Below are 21400 nucleotides of genomic sequence, written 5' to 3' on the forward strand. Positions count from 1 at the left end.
TGACAGAAATTCATACAGAAGTACTGTTGGATAGTGGCTGCCTTGGGTCCTTGGACAACTCTTGATCGGGTGACTGGGAAATTCGAAATTAGCATGGGAGCTTTATGGAGAAACTCTAGTTAGGGTCAAGCATGGTGGCCATGTGAAGTTATAATTCTAGCACTCAGGAACCTAAGACAGGGGTTTTGTGGGGTTAAGGCAAGCCCGTGCTACATAGTCAAGTCCTGCATTCGGTACGAGTAGCCAGGAAATGGTACAGTTTCCTACATGGGAGATTTGCGCCCCTCCCCCAGCACAGAGGGCAATATATTCTTAAGTTCTATTGGTTAAAAAATGTCTCTTTATTTGTTAAAGATCCACACTGGCTACAGGGGGAAGGATAGGTTAGACATCTATTTCAAAGTGCTTATATTTTCACCTAAGTTTGGAGCCAGGATTGTTTATGTGGCTCTTAATATAGCCACTTGGACTTTCCAAAGTGTTTTTAGAATTTTCTCATGTAAGGTACTATTCTATGATGCAACAGTATCATTAAAATAATTATAAACTGCTCAGAGGAGGTGCTTTTTTCAAGAAGGAAGTTACAGTGTTCAAAGACCAGTGTGACCTCTGAATTCTACATCAGAGAGAAGACTTGTTGGCTCACTGTCTTCTCCACCTTCATATTTTTTCTTTTCCCTGTTGGCACTCATTCAGCGGTGACAGCTTTAAATGTCCTGTTCCATTGTCTGCTCTTGTTGACCTGAGAAATAAGTCACCTTGTCTTGTGGTTTATAGATAAATATTTACTTACATCATTTAGAGTATAATACTTGCATTCAGAGAACATAAAAACCAGACATTTCCCAGTGAACTGAGTAATAATGACACCTTTGTAATGGTCGTCACTAACAGTTTGGCTGTTTTGGATCACTTCCCTATAAGTAACATGTTAAAAATATTAAACACACATATGATGCTGTTTTCAACCTTTTAGAATTACATCAAAAGGTCCCCCAATTATCGGGGTTTGAAAATAAGGGAATTAAAATTGACCTTAAAAAATATATATATATGTGTGTGTGTATGTGTGTATGTGTGTATGTGTGAATGTGTGTATGTGTGTATGTGTGAATGTGTGTATGTGTGTATGTGTGTATGCATGTGTACATGCATGCATGCATGAAAGCGTATTTGTTTATGTGCAGGTACATATATGCATTTGGGTACACTTGCACCCTGTGTAAGTGGAGGCAGAGATCACCCTCTGGTATTACTCCTGAAGAGCTAGCTCTCCGCCCTGTGTCTTTGAGACAGTTTGTAGTTTGTTTGGGTGTCTCACATTTGTCACAGCTGAAGGTTACTGCAGGTGACCTCTCTGTCTTTCCAGTGCTGGGATTACAAGTGTGCACCTCTGTGTGGGGCTTCTTATGTGAGTCCTGGGGGCTTGAACTCAAGGCCTTGTGCTTCTGTGGCAAGTGCTTTACCAACTGTACTATCTTGCCCATCCGTGATCTTAAATTTTAATCTGAATTCATTCATTTGAAGTGGAGTGTGGCCTAGAACATTGCTCTTTTTAAAAATGGACGGTTCCAGAACATGGGCTTGAGAATAACCCAATTAGTCAGATATGCACATAAATGGATATACACATAGATGGACAGGCATGTAGATGGACATGTACCCAGACAGGCATGCACATAAACCAGCATGCACATAGATATTCACATAGATGAGGCTTTCTTTATGATGGAGATGATGAAAATAAGAATTTCCTATCTAATTTTTGTCCCCAGATTAGAAGCTAGAGGTAGGTATTGATAGCCAATAAAACCCAAATAGCCTAGTTGCTCTCAGGAGACCTGTGAAATGGCTACATCTATTCTCATTCTCAAACAATGTTCTAATATTTACTTGGCTTCCCATGTTGCTGTGGGAGAATAGGCCTCTTTGATGTTATTTCTGCATAGAAGAGCTGGAGTTCCTGTGGAACCCAGGCTTGGGTCTTCAAGCAATAGTTTTGCACAGGTGAGAGCACAGGGCCAGTATTCTACCTTGTTTCTTGATTGTGAGAAATCCCTCAGGACCATGGATCTGCTGCTAGGCAGGAAGCCAGATTATATCAGGTAGTTATAGATGTCTGTTGGTACATTGGCCAAGTAGGCAGCCTTACCACTAGGTGCTGTTTAAATGGGAATGGAGAACTTTGTGGCTATACCAGCTATACCAGCATTTGCATTTTGGCTCTGCTTCCCACTGTTCTAATAGTTTGTTGTTGTTCTTTTTTGTTTTGTTTAGTTGTTTGTTTTTTAGACATAAGTTAACATCTTTTAGGAAGTGAGAACCTCAATTGAGAAAATGCCTCCATCAACCTGGGGAACGTTTTCTTGATTAGTAGTTGATATGGGAGGGCAGAATTCACTATGGGTGTTATGATCCCTAGGTGGGTACTCCTGAGCTATATAAGAAAGCAGGCTGAGTAAGCCACGGGGAGAAAGCCAGCAAGCAGCGTTCCTTTATGGCTTCTGTTTCCAGGTTCCTGCCTTTGAGTTCTTGCTCCAACTTCCCTCAGTGATGGAGTGCAATGTGGAAAGGTAAGCTAAAATAAACCCTTTCCCTCTAAAGTTGCATTTGGTTTAATCCCAGAAATAGAAACCCCAACTTAGATACTTCCTTTTTTCTGGGCCTGTAAGCTGAACCTGGCCAGGCCCTGTTTCCTTACCATTAAACAGCGTTTCTAAACAGTGGATGTCCAAATATTTACAGTTGCAATTATAATTTCAATAAGCTAATGGCATCATAAAATCACAAGCAGTTAAGAAACAATGGATTTATATATCTATATGAAATATTGATTGAGGCCTTCTGTGTCCCAGGCACTGTGCTGTGTCTTCCTGGGAAAAGAAGAGTTTACAGGACAAGCGGGGTTGCCCAAGGCTGGATTATTCTTGCCGCCTTCTTGGTTTTATGTTCTTTTCACATCTAATTAGGAAACAAGTGAGTAAATAAAAACTCATTTTAAACCCATCTGAAATGTAAGCAAATTGCTTTCATTGAACTGAACTTAAAGGCAGACTCAATTAATCAACTTTAAATTATGGGTAAAAAAATCAATATAAAACTTCTATCTTTGTTTGCATTCAAGAGTTACTCTGAACTGGTACTTCGCATGTGCAGACAGTTAACTGCAACATTTTCGAAATTATTTTTACAACTCACATGTGTCAGAAAGTTTGTTTCTATAGCTATTGTTTTTCTTTTGAAATTAATATGCTAAGGGATTATATTTAATGATCTGTGGAAATATTGACTTTATGCAAAAGACATAGGCAAAACTAACTTGAATATATTAATTTGTATGTGTTGCCCATCTCATTAGACCAGAATGTGTTTCCCTTGGATTACATGACACTTTTTGACTCTGCGTTACATTATCTTTTTGAATTTAGCCTGTTAGATTTCAGACATTGTATTCAGTAGACTTTTGTCAGTCCTTTTATTTAGGGTTAAAGCATTTTTTGTAGTTACTGATTTTGCAATGAGAATGATAGTTTCCATACATGTTGACCGAAGTCCATGGGTCAGGAGAGGCAGAGGGCTTCAGATTCTAGAGGGAACTCAGGTGTGATCAGCATGACCAGACAGCAGGATCTCCAGGATGTTGTTTACAGAGAAGACCAAGTAGCCTTTGAAGAAAGGCTGCAGACCAAGAAAGGGGGCCTGAAGGCTGTTACTAGTGTGCATAGCTTTGGAGTGGAAGGAGGAGTTGACACCCTGGTGAGCAGGGGCTTGGCATGGGGAAAAGAAGCCAAGTCTACCAGAGCCATTATATGGGGCTTCTGAGGACATGGGCGATCTGCTCTGAAGCCCGTATGGTTTCAGCAGAACGTGAAGTTTGGCTCCTTTAGTTGAGGTGACTGGTGAATTGGGGACAGCGTGCAGCCAGCAGCAGGCTTTGGAAGTTTGGTCAGAAAGCAGGGTCATGGTCTTCACTTAGAAAAATACTGGAGCGTCAGAGTGGTGAGGGAAGGACAGACAGTTATTTAGGATCTAAAGAAGCCAGGGGTCAGCCTAGACAAAAGTCAGAAGCAGCTGGTGTGCTTATTCAGTACGCGACAAGGGTGCTTACATTTCTGATCGCATCTCCCCCCACCTCCCTTGCCACTGACTGAGTTCTTCAGGGAGCTATAACCACTGTGTCATCTAAGGAATGCCTTCTCCCCTTCTTTCCCATCCTGTTGGTTCAGGACACAACAGCTTATCTAATGAATATCCCAGGGCTTGAGATCCTCCCATATGCTAGTACTTGTGCTCACACTCTGTTTTGCCTGTAACATTTCAGCCCTAAGATGAACTCAGAGCACGTAGACAAGGAGGCGGGAGCTGCCAGCTAGGACGGACAGGGGCATAGAGCCTCCTGCTTATGTGTGGTTCTCTCATGAGCTCTAAATGTGCTTGTAATGAAAACAGGCCACAACGATCTATTTTTCTTTTTACAAGAGTAAGGCACGGCCGATATCCTCCACGTGGCTCTTGGGTGCCACTCAACAGATAACCTAATGAATTGTATAGGTTGGAAGATTTACCCACAGAGTGCGATAAGGCTGGCTGCACTGTTTGATGTATCTGATGACCTGCATTTCTCACCCTGACCCACTGTAAGCCAGAAAACTGCTCTAAAGTCTTACACATGTTTTCTTGGCTGTGCAGGCCTTCTGTGTAGCCATGCCAGGAGATGAGGGCTGAGGTTTTCAAGCTGGATGGAGGACTCTGCTCATAGCTGCTGCTCTCATCTGGGGCCCATTCAGGACAGGCCCCAGGCCCAGACTCCTGAGCAAAGGCTTGATTGAAAGGCCTGCTGCGTGATGCTGCTCTGCCTGGGGTACCTTAAGGCATAAGCCAGCAGCACCAGTATCCCCAAGGGAGGGATAGAGGAAAACTTTAGGGTGAGGGCACCAACACCACATGTTTAGGACACTGTTTGAAAGGAAGGGAGAGGGGTATCAGGGTGAGGGAATCAGAATGACGCAGTTCTATGTCTCCGGAGTAGCTTCTCCATCTAGCCCCATGCAGACAGTGATGGTTACTGCTTGACAGTACTCCCTGTGATGAGGATTTTGTTCAGTTCTACCCATGGAGGTTTATCTTCTTAGACCGCACAGTGGCTCTCCAGGTGGGACAAATGTGGCATTTTAGTGCCACCCGGCCCAATTTAAATGCTTTTAACTCCACATCATTTCTCCCTCTCCCGGTCTCCCTCGAGCACTCCAGCTGTGGTCACATTACATTTAGAATTGTGAAAACCACTCCTCAGCCTCTTATCTACCCTCACAAATGACAACTGGTGTAGGCTTGGATCACGACTTCCTTTATCTCTCTCATTACTAAACACAGACCTCTGTCATTCCTAGGGATGGAGGCTGGTGGGGTCCAATGCTAAATCTAAAGTGCGGGATGTAAATCCAGGACTTGTCTCCGCCTGGCTATGGGGGACCCTGGGGTGGTGGCCTGGCACTGGCAAGCAGATTTTCAACGTCATCAGGTAGCAGCATCCTTCACCTGTCTGCTCTGCATTCCTTGCTACCCCTGGGTTTGGGAAATACTTCTGTCCTTCTGTCTTTATATCCACATAGTGAGAAGGGAAAACCGGGGCATGCAGACATGTAGGCCGTACCTGTGTTCTTTTTATTATACCTTGTGTATCCTTTACCCAAGATGTTTGAGGCTAGAGGTATTTCAGGTTTAGTTTGTTTTAGATTTTGGAATAAGTATATATTTTTATAATTTAAGTTTCTGCATTTGCGCTGTGTGTGTGTGTGTGTGTGTGTGTGTGTGTGTGTGTGTGTGTGTGTGTTTGTAAATGCCAGTAGATGGCTTATAGGAATTGTATCTCTCATTCCACCACATGGGTGTCCTCAGGTTCGAACTTAGGTTGTCAGTCTTGGTAGAACCCTCTTGTCAGCCCTCCTTCTGATCTTTCTAGACCAAACTCTTCACTTAACCCAGAGTTCACTAATGGACTAGATTGGTTGGCCAGTGATCTTTGCTCTGAGAATCCACCTGTCTCTGCCACTGTAGCATTTAGATTACAGAAGTGTGTGTGACCACATTCTAGTTTTTATGTGGTACTGGATATCCGAATCCAGGTTCTAATAGTACAGAGCCAGGCCCTTTGCCAACTGAGCCATCTGCCCTGTCAAATTTTCAATAACATCTTTACATCCTACAGTGGGGACTAAACAAAATCAAAATCAAACTAAGACAAAACTGTACTGTGAGTAATATGCAGAGCCTGACCTTGTTTGGGGGGAACTGTGAGTAGCCTGCTGCTGTCATATGGGACTGAAACACATTTTAATACTCTCTCTCTGTGTGTGTGTGTGTGTGTGTGTGTGTGTGTGTGTGTGTGTGTGTGTGTGTACAGGGTAATCTGGAGGTATTCAGAAAAGATATATTGCAGTCTAGAGGCCTGGTTTATTGCTCCAGAATAATGACTACATTGTTTTAAGTCTGTGCTTGAACTGTGACTATCAAAAGGTCTGGTGTGAAATTTTAAACTCATGTTGCATCAGTTTACAGTTTGGAAAGCACTATAGTAGTCAACCTTTATTAGAGCATTGGCTCGGCTGGGAGGTTCTAACGAGGTGGTTCATTGGCCAGAAGTGTGGCACGTGACCATCCTCCATGATGGGCCTCCTTCAGCTGCATAAAGGAAGTGTTAATTGTCGTTACCGCTTTATTTATTTTTATGATTTTGCAGACGTTTTTGGTGTGTGCATAGAGGCACATGTGTGGGTACGTTTACATGTATGTGTGTGCATGTATACATGTGTGTGGATGGCAAAGGTGGGTGTAAGATTTGTTCCTTGGTTGTTCTCTCCTTTATACTTGGAGTCATGGTCTCTCCCTTGAACCCAGAGCTGCCTTCTTTGTCTATACTAGCTAGTCATCTTCTCTAGGGATCATGACGATCTCCACCCCCAAGCCCTGGCTTGCAGGTGTGCTGACGTAACCCACCTTGCTTCTACATGGGTGTTGGGCATCTGACCCGGGATCCTCACAGTTGTTTCTGCAAGTGCTTCCCCACCATCATCTGATCTTCTAACTCCTTTATGTGATTTCTGCTTAAAAGGATGCATTGCAGACTGCAGCAAAGATGCATTTGTCTTGGTAAAGAAAGAAGGAACGTACCATGTGGGCTTCTAGCATTGTGTAGCACACTCCCACACAGAAATGACTCAAACAAGCATATGCAGCTTAAACAGCCAGCCTTGCTGTTGTTGTACACAGGCATCATTGAGAGCCGGGTGAGTCCTGGCTAGTCATGACAGCGACAGTCAAGACCTTGTGCACACTTCTAGGTACCTCTTTTTGTAACAGCAAACAGCAACATGTGAAGGCCTTCCAACTGTGCATCTAGGGACTAAAAGGCTGTTTGTGCCAAGAGTGGTTAGGAATGAATGGAGCTTTCTCCCACTGCCTCCCTCCATCCAAATAAAAATGCAAGCAACATAGCCAGATAAAATATATTAAGTCAGAAAAACATGTGAGTCAAAAAGGAAAGTAATGTGGAAAGCTCTGGTACGAGCCAGCACGAAACTGAGGTTCATTTACAAATATGCACTGCCAGGTCCTTCACACTCCCAGGAGTAAGAGGCAAGAGAAATTCTCTAGCAGTTATCAGGTAGGAACTGAAGGGGAAAGAATCCTGCTTAGTGTCTGTAGCTCAAGACAAGTTTGACAAGTCGGTCAAATCCGAGAAATTATGTAGAGTGGAGAGAAAGCCTGTTTATAGCCAGAATATCTAAGGACAGCTTCAGATATGAGAAGGCTGGATTATAGCAATCCAAGAAATGGAGCAAATTCATAATGGTCTGGAGGAGTTTACAGGATGGGGGAGAGATGATGTAACATAAATATAATAATACCAATTATCATCCATTAATTTATCAAACAATAATTTGTTAATAAGTTAATTAATAATTTGGGTAAAAAAAGTGCCTATTGGCAAATTCAAATGTATTAGGTATTTTCTTGATTAATGGTTGATGTAGGAGGGCCCAGCCCATGGTGGGCAGAGTGCCATTCCTGGGGCTGTTGGTCCTGGTATATAAGAAAGCAAACTGAAAAAGCCAGAGCAAGCCAGTAAGCCTTGTTCCTCTATGGCCTCTGTTTCAGTCCTGCCTCCAGGTTCTCACCTTGAGTTCCCACCAAGAATTTCCTCCATGATGGTATAATTTGTGAAGTGAAATAAACCCTGGCATCCTCAAGTTACTTTTATCCTTGGTATTTATTACTGCATTAGAAATTTAACCAAGATAGGTTCTGCGCGGCCCCAAGCATAGAGAGAGGTAGGTAGCAAGTCATGGGAGGAAATGGGGAAGGTACAGAGATGACTAAATCATCTGAATGGTGTCAGGTAAATGAGTGACATGCTCAGAACCATTGTTTTTGGAAATTCCTAGGCATCCCGTTTAACACTGATAGCTTCGTATGGCACAGAAACAGCCATCGAATGCAAGAGTTAAAGAAAGTGTGTCTGTTGCCTGGTTCTTACGCCTGCATCTATGTACTTCATGTGGCAGCGTGGAAAGTGTACACACTGTTTTTTAACTTCATTCAGTCTTGGGCTTTTTTGTCTCTGTAGATGGGACAAAGGACGCACGGTTGCTTCAGACCTTTCATCATGGCCGATTAGAGCTCTTAGCAGTGAGCCCTATAGTCAGGAGGTCTGGCAGGTATTCACAGACTTAGAACATTCCTGGGCTTCCATCCTGTGTGGTAAGCTTTTAGGTTATGGATTCTAACACATACTGACAGTGGAGGAACACTGATCATGGTACAGGATTCAGCGAACACTCTCCTTCTTTTTGCCAAAAGCAATTATTTTTAAATGATGCTTATCCAAAAAAAGCAAACTCCTGTACGGTGCATTATCTCAATTAATCCTCACAGTAATCCTGTGAATTATTAATTTTCCCTCAGTTTATCCCCACTGAAGCTTAGAAGTTTCAGTCATTTGCTTGAGGACACAAAGCTGCTAAGAGGAGAACGAAAGATTTCACATAGGGCTGCTGACCCTTAATTGCATATAATTATGACTGTATTTTGAAGAGGAATGCTATAAGCAGACTGACATTAATCTTTCTTTCCAGTGATATTTAGGTATTGGGAGTGGGATGAGAATGTAAGAAACTGTGAATGTGAAATTTTAATCCTTTAAAAGAAAAGTGTACTGTTATTGCAGAATAAATTACAAGGTAATAATGTATAACAGGTACTTAATAATAAACCATGATTAACATAATAGGAAGACCTTGCATTCTCTTAGATGAGTTGAAACATATTTAGACATAGGACTACTTTCCAGACAGGACAAACCTTGTACAAAGAACGAGTAATTAAGCAGTGTCCTGGGCAGGAAAGAAATCTGACCTAAAGGAGAGGAATTAGCAATTGTTTAAATAGACAGGTTATCCTCTCTGTCTCTGTCTGTCTCTGTCTCTCTCTCTCTCTCTGTCTCTCTCTCTCTCGTGTGTGTGTGTGTGTGTGTGTGTGTGTGTGTATGTGTGTGTGTGTATGCACGCATGTGCACATACTTGTACAGGTTCCCATGCACATGTGTATATGCATGTGTATAAGCCAGGGGTGAATATTAAGCTTCTCTTCAGTGGCTTAATTTTTGAGACAATGTTTTTCACTGAACCCTGAGTTCTCAAATTTGACCAGACAGTGTTGAGTTTGAGTCTTTTGCTGTGTATTGTAAGGTTAGGTGCAGGCCCCCAAGACGTGGTTGCCCATAGACTAGAGAGTCCGAATGTAGACCTAAGTGACACTATGTGACCTTGCCCCAAGTTATTTCTGATTCGTAGATAAAGATGCCTACAGCCTATAGCTGTGCAGAATTGACATAGGTGGGATTTAGGGTTCCCAGACTCGAGTCAGAGGGGACCATGTGGAGAAGAGAAGAATATGAAGACACCAGGGGTTAGGGGTCAAGAAACCATGGCCCTGAGGACTGGCTGACTGGAGTTAGGAGCAGCCCAGATGAAACACAGTAATAACTCAGGGTTATCAATAGGAAATAGATTTAATAGCATAGAGTGTAGATGTCTGCCCAGCTCTAGTGCTGATTAAGGCTTATTGTAAATATAAAGGTTGTGTGTGTCTTTTGTTCAGGAAGTAAATGGCCAAAGGCAGGTAGAAACCCTGGATTAGAATTAAAAATTTCTGTCCGATGATCCAGAAAGATCCCCCTGTCTCTGCTTGCCTAGCGATAGGATTATAAATGTTCACTGATTCACCTGGTTTTCTACATAGGTCTGGGCATCTGAGCTCAGATCCTTGTGTTTGTGCCCCAAGCACTTTATCCACTGAGCCATCTCCCAGATGGGAAATCTTTAGGGCAAACAGCGAGCTGGCTATTCAGGAGGCTACCACAAGAGTGACAGGTGTCAGCATTAACTTGCCCCCTGCGCTCCTGCAACCTCACAGGGTTACAGAACTTTGAATGTTCTCTCTACAAAGAGATAATAAATGTGCAAAAAAGACAAAATGAGCAGATTGATCTGCTTGGATCACTCACAGTTGTTTACTTCTGTCCAAACATCGCATTGCAGTAAGTACAGTCGCTAGGCATCTCCACACTCAGTAACCGCCTCTGTGTGGGTGGAGGGTGCATGAAGAAGCGTGAGCTCTGGTCTTGGTCTTGTGGTTACCTATCTGTCCTTGTGCTCACCGCTTGCTCCCTGCTGGGGGCTGGTGCCTCCATCAGGGTTCAGAGATGAGCTTTTGGGAAAGTGAGCGTCATGATAGCATCTGAGAGATCAATGACACCATGTATGGTTAATTCATCCTTTTCCAGGTTGGAGAATATTGTATCTCACAACAAAGGACAGGAGGGGGATCCCCGTGAACATGGCAGTTGGTTAGCCTGGCCTCCAAGCACTCAGTGTGGTCCACACAGAGTCAGCTTCAAGAAGCCTGCCAGGACCCTGCAATCAGCCATCTAATCTGCAGGGTGGTAGGCAGCATTTTTCTCCTCCATGTTCATTCTTTTTATAGCTTATGACACATTCAGCAATTAAGATTCTGAAAAAAATAATGAATTTTTGAGTGTGCGAGTATTGCCGCTTTGGGGTTTATGCTGTAAAAGCTTCCAGATAAGGTTAAGCTTTATTTGGAGTGTTCATTTCTTTAAATAGAAGCCATAGCGTACACCACTTCTTGTCAATCAGCACACAGGATTCAATCTACCGGATTTCATCACAGTAGCCATGCAGTTTATCACTGAGTTGCTTAGAATTCTTTCTCCAGCCTTTTTTTTTTTTCTTCTTCTACTCCTTCCCTGACACACTGTCGTGGAAGAGAGAAAAATCTACGACTGCTATAAAATTGATTGATAAACATATTTGGGTAAAAATATGAGTTTTTAAATTTACAGTTTCCACCTCTTTTTTATTTCCTGAAACACAAGTCCGCTGGGTTCCCAGATGACAAGTTACTTTGTACCTGGGTTAGACTAAATGTGCGGACTGTCAGCCATCTTTTACAGGCACAAAAGAACCTGAAGTTTGGTTAGCTTCTGGAACATATTTATGCTAAAACGACATTCATAAAGACAGGAGAGCACTGCATAAAGGCTGATCTCAGGCTGTTTGGGCACTGGCAGAGGTCTGAAGGAAGCAGAGGTCACATAGCCAATTTTTCTTAACGATGAGCATAGTGTTCTTAGTCCTCTGGAACTAACTCTCTCTCTCTCTCTCTCTCTCTCTCTCTCTCTCTCTCTCTCTCTCCCTCCCTCCCCCACCCCCTTTCTCTTTTTCTCTCTCTCCATATATATATTACAATAACTATATTTCTAGGAACCATATTCTGCCTGATAGCATAGTAGCAGAATAGGAGAAGGACCTATACATTAGGCAACCTGGAAAGCATTTAACAGCACTCCAGTTGGTTCTCCAGCATTAATAAAACAGAACAAACTCTGAGGATGAGTTCAGGAGAGTTGCTTCTCAAACTGGCAAACTGCACTGTGAAGAAGTAATTATAGGCCTCCTACCCAATTTAACACATTTCACAAGAAATGTTAAATGAAGCATCTCCCTCCTTCCAAACATGTTCTCTCTTCTTGGATATTTTTTTCCTACAGAAAAGCACAGAGAGAAAGACAACAGGTACTCATCTCCCCCTCCATAGACTTAATAAATACTTGTATTAAGTCCTTTCTGCTCCAGATTGCTTTAAAACAAAAGGAATAAAATACCTCAGACAATTGGACCGCTTGTTCTCCCTCCTTCCTCTGGAAAGGTCTCGGTGGTAAACTTGGTGTGCTTCCTGTTTTCAAGTACATAATCATTAAGCTGATCTGCGTCTTTTATGGGACCATCCTTCTTACAGATGATCTTACTGCCTCATGATGAGTACTGTAAAGTAAACCAGAGGTCAGGCTGCCCAAGTCTTACTGAATGGTAATTATTTCCTCATACATGGATTATAAACCCTGCCAACTCCCTAGATATAGTCAAGCTGTGTTAATTTTCAATTATGCATTTTATAGAATGACAGAGACAATCACATTAATTTATAGCTTTTCCTGAGGTTTTTAATATTTTAAGCCAGAAGTCACAGATCATTTCCAGGGACATAGATTAAGCTGGTTAATTAGGTACTTTTCCTAGAAGTATTCCTTAAGGAGGAAGAAACAAAGCTATGGGGACTTGGTAGCTTGTCTCCTTGCAAGCTGTGATGTGATAATGGGACACATTGACGATTGAATCACTTACCTAACCAAGTCATAACCATATGTTTTGCTTGGTTGCTGGTTTGAATGAAACTTGAATTAATATTCTCCAAAGGGGTCTTTGGAAAATGGAAGGTCTTTATTCTGAATTACCACAGGCTATCCCTGAGCTTTTATGGACTGACACATATGTTAAACATTCCAAATACCCGAGTAACCTGCAGAGTCCCTCCAGATTGCTACCTCAGAATGTTTCAAGGCAGGCTGAGCTTTGAAGGTCTGAGGCTCTCTTCGTGAGAGCTCCAAGGCCCCATCAGGAAGCTGTGCTTTCAGTATTCAGCCCCACCCTGGCCTCCTTTCTGCTTCATGAGTTCAGAAGGTGTCTCCCAGCTACAAGGTCACTTGAGCTTCCCTTGATATAGAACACACACGCATGCATGCATGTGCATACGGGTATGCACATGTGGGTACACACAACACACACACACACACACACACACACACACACACACAAGCACACACACACACACACACCTGTAAAGATATTGACAGGCAATATTGAATAACTTTAGTACTGGGAAGGTAATTAAGCAGGGTCAAGGCCATGATCACTTCAATGCAGGGTGGGTATATTTGAGAGGGACAGTAAGGAACTTTCTGAAATGTGGTTGGAACTAGGAGGTTCTGTGTCCTATAGCAAGGGAGAAAGAACATGAGATTAGCAATATAGGGAGGTGAGGAGATCTGAGAGGATTTAGGGATGGTGGAAGAATACAACACAAATATATTGCACAAAGAAATTAAAATAATAAATACCTGTGATAAGAATATTTAAATAAATGTAAGTATGCTGGCATGTACTACATACACCTGCATGCACTTTCTTACCCTTTCGAAGGAAAATAATAACCAAAAAGACAAAAAAGAAAACCACCAAACACCATCAACAAAAATAATTTGCTCTCTAATGTAGTGATATTGGATATATCTGCCACACTCCATGGTGGGCCCCATGCACAGGAGTAGTTGACAAAACGGAGACTCCATGGTTATAGGAGGTGATGGTTATAATTTGCTGGGTTTTGTCTGTCTGTCTGTCTGTCTGTCTGTCTGTCTGTCTGTCTGTCTGTCTGTCTTTAGTGGGTTCTGGGGATGGAATGCAGAGCTCCATGTCTTCAAGGCAGGTGTTTTACTAACCGAGCCATCTCTCCAGCTCCTGTTTGCTTGTCATTTGTCTTTCTTATCTTACCAGCATGAAACCCTTTAAGCAAGGCCTGTTCCCTATCACTGGACTCCTGGTCTAGGATGGTGTTTAGCTCAATAGGCATAGTTATGTGCCACAAAATGACCTGCGAGCGAATGACTGTGGGTATGATGATGACCACATAGAATTCTGTCGCTGGTAATGTTGTGGTTGTCTTAGTTTGTCCAAGTACACACTATGGTGCTTCTACAAGAATGAAATCACCCTGTAAGGAATTTCTGGATTATATCCTTGATAAGGGACCCATGATTGTACAAGTACGTTTTTCTTATATGAGAATGATTAATAATATCAAGATATTTTAATGGTCATTAGGAAGAAGCTAAAGTCCTCTTCCAGAGACTTAAAGATGAAATTAACTTTTCTCATTAAAAATGTTCCGACTTGTATGCAAACTTTTCGCCAGAACACAAGATAGCATCTCATTGAATTCAGCCCTCACTCTGTTTCCTTAACTTGCTACCAGTGCCTTAAAAATGTCGAAAATAGGGCCAAGCAGATGGCTTAGTCAGTAAAGTGTTTGAGGTGCAACCATGAAGCCTGGGTTTGGGTTTCTGTCACCCATGTGAAAAAGCTGGGAATGGTGGCATGTGCCCAAAATCCTAGCACTGGGAAGGTTGATACAAGAAGATGCCTGGGAATTACTGACTAGTCAGTCTACCCAAATTGGTGAGCTCTGGGTTCAGTGAAAGATCCCAAAGATCCTGTGGCAAAACATAAGGTACAGAGTTATTAAAGGAGACATTCTACATTGACCTCCAATCTTCACAAGCCAGTACACATACATACATACATACATACATACATACATACATACACACACACACATATGTATGTACTCAGATACACCTTAGAAAGAATGATAACAAAAATATAGACAAGCATAAATGTGACAGCATTTACCTTTCCCACTGCTCAGTCGGGGTTTCTCTTACATTTTTAATCCTCCTGCCTCAGGGTCCTAAGTGCTGATATTACAGGCGTGCAAACAGCATTCTTGTCTTTCCACTTGCTCTTCCTTGTGGGATGGAGATGACTAGTGTAGACGAGGAAATAAGCTCAGAGCAGCTAACAACATGTCTGAGTCTGCTTATGTGGTAGGAGATGTGATTAGATGTTATGCCTTTGGGACATCATGGGAATCGATGGGATCTTGTCTGCCCTGCCACTCAGTGGTACTGCTGGGCCCATTCTTCCTGGGCCTCTATGCTGTCCTTGGTTTAAAAAACTGACAAAGGAGAGATCAGTGAGGTGAAATGGAAGTAGAAGAGGAGGAAAGGCCTTCCTGACCCAAAGTCGCACTCTCTCACTCTGTTGAGCATCTTTAGCCTGTAAAGACTCAGTACTTCCAACAAAACTGTTCATTCACAAACACCCGTGGACATGATTGTGATGGAAGCCAGTGGGTATCAAGGCTTTTCAGTTGAGGAAGTGGAACTGTTAAACTTTTCTATACTTGCTTTCAATTTTTTTTCATCTTTATTAACTTGGGTATTTCTTGTTTACATTTCGATTATTATTCCCTTTCCCAGTTTCCGGGCCAACATCCCCCTAGCCCCTCCCCCTCCCCTTCTCTATTGGTGTTCCCCTCCCCATCCTCCCCCCATTACCGCCCTCCCCCCAACAATTACATTCACTGGGGGTTCAGTCTTGGCAGGACCAAGGGCTTCCCCTTCCACTGGTGCTCTTACTAGGATATGCATTGCTACCTATGAGGTCAGAGTCCAGGGTCAGTCCATGTATAGTCTTTAGGTAGTGGCTTAGTCCCTGGAAGCTCTGGTTGGTTGGCATTGTTGTTCATATGGGGTCTCGAGCCTCTTCAAGCTCTTTCAGTCCTTTCTCTGATCCCTTCAATAGGGGTCCCGTTCTCAGTTTAGTGGTTTAATGATGACATTCGCCTATGTATTTGCTGTATTCTGGCTGTGTCTCTCAGGACAGATTTACTTGCTTTCAATTTTAAGAAAGCTTCCTACCTTCCATTTATCCTGGTCCTGGTAGACTCCACATATTTGAGTTTCAGAAAACGATTCAAATATCTTGATTAGTCATCATTCACTGGCTGAATTTCAGAAGGTCTTCCTGCTAGAGGTGACAATGCCTCACCTGGGTGGGAGTCACAGTGATGGGACAGGATCAGTGTTGTTCTAGTTGAGTGAGGGGTGGTGAGAGAGTGGATGATGGGTTTGATGTCTTAGCTTCATTCATTTTCTGCTTCAATAACAACACACTACAAGTGTGTTATAAAGGAAAGAACTTTAGTTTGGCTCACGATTCTGTGAAGTTAAAGGTCATGATGTTGACATTTGCCTTGTTCTGATGAAGGCCAAAAATGACTTATAATATCGTGAGGGCAGAAAGGGTCACAAAATTGCCGAGGAGGCTAAACTTATATTCATAAAGGCAAACTTTTTAATTTTAACAAACTTACATTTATTTATTTATTTATTCATTCATTCATTCATTCATTCATTCATTCATTTATTTAATGTACTGAGTGCCGCAGTATTTGGGTGAAGATCAGAAGACCACTTTCAGAAATCAGTTCTCACCTTCTACCTTGTGGGTCGCTCAGATTGACCTCAGGTTGATGGGCTTTGTGGCAAGCACCTTCACGAGCAGAATGAATTGAAGATCACCATCCCTCACTGTGCTCGTCTCCTAGCAGAACCTCTGCCAGCAGAACTAGCTCACTCTCAAGAGAAAAACATGAATCATTTCATGACAGTGAATCCACATCCCCAAGGAACCTAACAACATTGTTGCATTGGGCTCCAAATTTCAAAATGAAGCTTTTGACGGTGACAAAACTTCCTATAGCAGCTTCCTAACTTATATGCATGCACCTTTCATGGAGTAGACCATTGCATAATTCAACCATTAAAATCTAAAAATTGGGGGGTTGGGGATTTAGCTCAGTGGTAGAGCGCTTGCCTAGCAAGCACAAGGCTCTGGGTTCGGTCCCCAGCTCTGAAAAAGGAAAAGAAAAAAAAAATCTAAAAATTGGGATAGTAATAACTCCATGATAAAACACTTGCCCAGATGTATGAACCTCAGGTTTAGTCTTTAGTACAAATGAAACAAAACAAAACAAAACCCCATTAAAATGAGGACTATGACTAGCTACCGTGACTTCAGAACCAAAGTAGACTACTTTCTTCCTCCTCAACTCCTTTCTCCGCTTTGCTCATATTTTCTCAGTATGAAGCTATATTAGTTCTCTTTCTGTTACTGAAATTAAAATAGCTGACAGAAGCAGCTTAGGGGAGGAACGGTCCAGTTTAGCCCACACTTCTAGGTTATAGTTCTCTACTGAGGTACAGTCAAAGTAGTAAAACCTTGAGTCAGTTCCTTAAATCCTTAAATCCACAATCAAGAACAGAGAAAAAAATAAAAACGAATACATGAGTGTTTTCTCATAACTAGTTGGCTCTCTCTGTCTCATTCAGCCCAAAGACCAGCCTGTGAATTAGTGCTTTGAATAGTCAGGGTGGGACTTCCCATTTCAATTAATCTGATTAAGAAAATTCTTCACAGACATGCCCACAGGCCAACCTGATCTAGACAATCTTTCACTGAGTCTCTCTTTCCGAAGTGAATCTAGATTTTGCCTAGTTGACAAAACTAACCATCATAGCTCCACTCCTTGCCAATTTGACACAAACACTTTACTTTAACCCATCACCTTCCACTCTTATCCCCAAAGTCTCAAGTTTGTCTCATAATATTAAATATTGTACAACCTTAAAAGTTTCCATGGTCTTACAAAAATTCTAATACTTTAAAAGTCCAAGGTCTTTTTGCTATAAGCTCCTATAGAGTAAAAAACTATATACATCCAATATACTCAGAGTAGACATTTTTATTTTAAAAAGAAAAATCAGGATAGAACAATTGCACCAGTGGAAAACCAAGCCCTGGCAGGATACACACCAAAGTCTGTAGCTCTAGGCTGAGTGTCTGGGGTTGTAATGTAATTGGAGCTGCCAATATCTGGGACAGCCGTACTCCTCCAGATAGATCACAACTCTCTTAAGCTTAAGCTGGCTGTATTCACAGCTGAAGTCCTCTTTGATGGATGTCCTGCAGTCATTGAATCTTCAATATTCTGGGGTCTGGGCTGCAGCTTAGGTCTCATGTTCACAGCTTTTTTTCTTTTTCTTTTGGAGCTGGGGACCGAACCCAGGGCCTTGCGCTTGCTAGGCAAGTGCTTTACCACTGAGCTAAATCCCCAACCCCATGTTCACAGCTTTTTACAACAGCCTTTTGGGATTGCTTTACAAGACTTTAGCCCTGCCACACAGTGACTGGCCTCAGCTGTTCTCCATGAGCCCCTCAATCTTACCTCCTTCATGCCTTCAAAACCAGTACTAAATGGGTGAATCTTATGATATAGCCAAGTTGCATTCCAGGTTGAGATGTAGCCAGCCCTACTGGAACCACAGCTATCTTAACTTTTGTTTGTTGATCCCAAGGAAACACAGGCCTATTGTCTCACTGTAGCGTAGAAGACCTCTTTACAGTTCTGTTGACTTGACCGTGAATTACAATTCCTTCTTCAACACCAGCTTGATTCTGCCTTAAAATCTCTTCTGCCAAACAACTTGGTTCATTTTCTTGAAATTCGCCTTCACTTAGTATCTCAGCTCAGGGTGTGGAAGCCTGATTCTCGGCTAAGACTTTACAGAGATGGATCCTAGCCAAGTTCCTGATAGAGTCCTTGTTCCTCTTTCAAACATTACGAGTCAGGTCTCCACTGTCCTTTTACTCAATATACTGTCTTCAACCTCCCACTAGACTATATTCCATTAAACCCTTCTTCCTGAATTTAAAAGATTTTCTAGCCCAGTAAATCAAACACTTTCACATTTCTTCAACAAAATAGTTTCAAAGCCTCGGTTTCTTATAGCAGGCATCCCACTCCTGTATCACAATCTGCAGTAGAGGTCCGTAGAGGGATGGAGCTATTGGTGTGGATAGACATAAAAGGGAATGTGTTAGATGGGCTTACATAATGGTCTGGGTAATCTGACCATGGCTGGCCCACACTGGAAAAGTCAAGAACACAGCAGTTGCTTACTTCACAAGGCTGGATGTCTTAGCAGTTTCAAGCCAGTGCCAAAGGCCTGGAAGATTCCTGAAAGAATTGCTGGAATTCAATCTATGTTAGAAACCTGAAGAAGCTGGCATCTGGTGTGAGCAAAGGAATGTAGCAGCGACAGGGTAGACGAAATTGCCAGCAAGAGTGAAGCAAGCCGGTAAAAAGCACATTGTCCTTCTATCTCCTTTTACCTGAGATACCACTGTAAGGTGTCGCCCACGTTCAAGTGTTCTATCTTCAAACAATTTTATCAAGAAAATCTCCCACAGTAAGGGCCAACCTATTTCCTTTTACTTGATTCCCAACTGAGAGAAGTTTAACCATTACAGGATCTGTGGAAAATTTTATTATTTGCATCTCATCTGGTTTTAAGATAACTTAAAAATATATTTTATGCATATGGATACAGTGTAGCTGCCTTCAGACACACAAGAAGAGGGCATCAGATCCCATTACAGATGGTTGTGAGCCACCATGTGGTTGTTGGGAATTGAACTCAGGACCTCTGGAAGAGCAGTCAGTGCTCTTAACTGCTGAGCCATCTCTCCAGCCCTGGTTTTGAGATCTGTAAAATCATGCTAGTTAAGTTTGTCTTGTTCTCCATTATTGGTTTTGTTTGTAGGTAGCACTTGAGAGGACGACATTACACATGCTCTATGACAGTCTCATTTCTACTAATAGTATCAATACAGTTATTAATAGGGACTTTTACTCTTTGAAGTGTACCAGGATTTATTATAATTACAGAGAATGCCCCAACACACATCATTATGATGTGTGTGTGTGTGTGTGTGTGTGTGTGTGTGTGTGTGTGTGTGTATCTATGTTGCATATATGTCCAGGTGGGTATGTGAGCACATATGGAGGCCAGTATTTAACAGCAGATGCCTCCATTGATTGAACTGCGTGTGATTTTTTTGAAACCGGGTGAACCTGGAGCTCATTAGTTTGATGAGGCTAGTTGACCAGAAGCTCAAAGGATCCTCCTGATTCCACTCCTCCCAGCACTGCTGGAGTTATAGACATACTGCTGCTCACTGGGTTTAGGTGAGTGTGGGGATTTAAACTCATGCTTGTCTAGTAGCCATTTAACATATGGAGCCATCTCCCTATTCACTAACCTGCTGTTGATCATTGTTTAAGGTCAAAAGGACTCCACCTCTGATACGTGCATTAGAAGGACGCTTCCTCCTACTTCGGACCTATTGAACAAACATCATTGTTTTACACTAGGCAATGCTAAAGGAAACAATGGGTAGATAGATGGCCTGTTATGGTCTTATTTGGTTCCTGAGTTCAGAGAGTTATACATTTGGACCAAACAATATAATTTGCTATTCTTAATTATACAGTATTTTTGCACATAGAACCACTTGATCTGTCAACCAACCAAGAATTTCCTGGACTCAGCAATGATATTTTCATTGATGCCGTTGTTTTCAAGTCCCACTTAACCTTTTGATAGTTTTTCCTTGAGCTACATGCTGGTTTCCTGACTTGGGTTATTTTGGGTCATAGATGAAAATATCAGTGACCTCATATTGAAAGGTTCCCTAAATACTGGTAAGATTTCTCCTGCTTCCTCCTTCCTGTTTCTCATACCTCCTTAAGGTTGCAAGTTTTCCTTTTGTAGACTATTTTTAGGGGGTGGACTATAGTTGTGTTGAGAAGAAGGGGGATTTGGTCATACAATGCTTTTGCTATGGCTTCACACCCCAGGGAAAAACTCAAACTCAATATGGCCTACTGCACACTGCTGACATTGGCTACTGCTGTTTACCCTTCCCAGTTAAAATGTCTCCTCCAAGACTAAACCGAGGTGCTTCTCGGTGTTTTGCAGACTCTGGCTAGGAAGAGGCACCACTTTAAAGCGGATTCAGTCTCTTTCAGCCTCTCATTTTAACACCTGCATCCCTCAGCTCCATGGCTGCCTGCACTGCAGTGGTTCAACTGCTCCCTGAGGATTCAGTTGTTGGCACTGCATCTTTCCTCTTAGGAAGGAACACTTCCTTGGAGGATGTAGAGGAATGTATGCTTTGACACCAGAGATATGCACAGAGCCAAGCTTTTGTCCTTTACTGCAGGGGTTGTAGCTCTCAGCACTCTGGCAGAATCCCTTTAGAGCATGAAACAGCATTCTCCTTAATTTCAGTAAGTTAATTGTTAAATGGCACGGGTTGATGAGTTCATAGACAAAGAATGAAAGCTACAAATAACTCTTTGGTTGTTGTTCTTCAGTGTTCTTTTTTATTTGTCCTATATAATTAGGGTAGAGTGAACCACTTTTATTTGCTCAAAAACAGCAGCAGCAACAACA

General features: G+C 42.3%; 1 protein-coding gene across 11 annotated transcripts in view; it reads left to right on the forward strand.

Annotated features, from left to right (window-relative positions):
* Csgalnact1 (chondroitin sulfate N-acetylgalactosaminyltransferase 1) overlaps nucleotides 1-21400 on the forward strand; it is a 342493-nt gene that overhangs the window by 33723 nt on the left and 287370 nt on the right. For 3 of the 11 annotated variants that reach the window (NM_001436648.1, XM_087588265.1, XM_087588267.1), the window contains 1 exon segment: nucleotides 2515-2573. The gene's annotated coding sequence lies outside the window, so the exon portion shown is untranslated. 11 annotated transcript variants of the gene reach the window in all.

The sequence above is a fragment of the Rattus norvegicus genome, chromosome 16 (assembly GCF_021556685.1).
Source record: "Rattus norvegicus strain SHRSP/BbbUtx chromosome 16, alternate assembly SHRSP_T2T, whole genome shotgun sequence".
Lineage (NCBI taxonomy): Eukaryota > Metazoa > Chordata > Mammalia > Rodentia > Muridae > Rattus > Rattus norvegicus.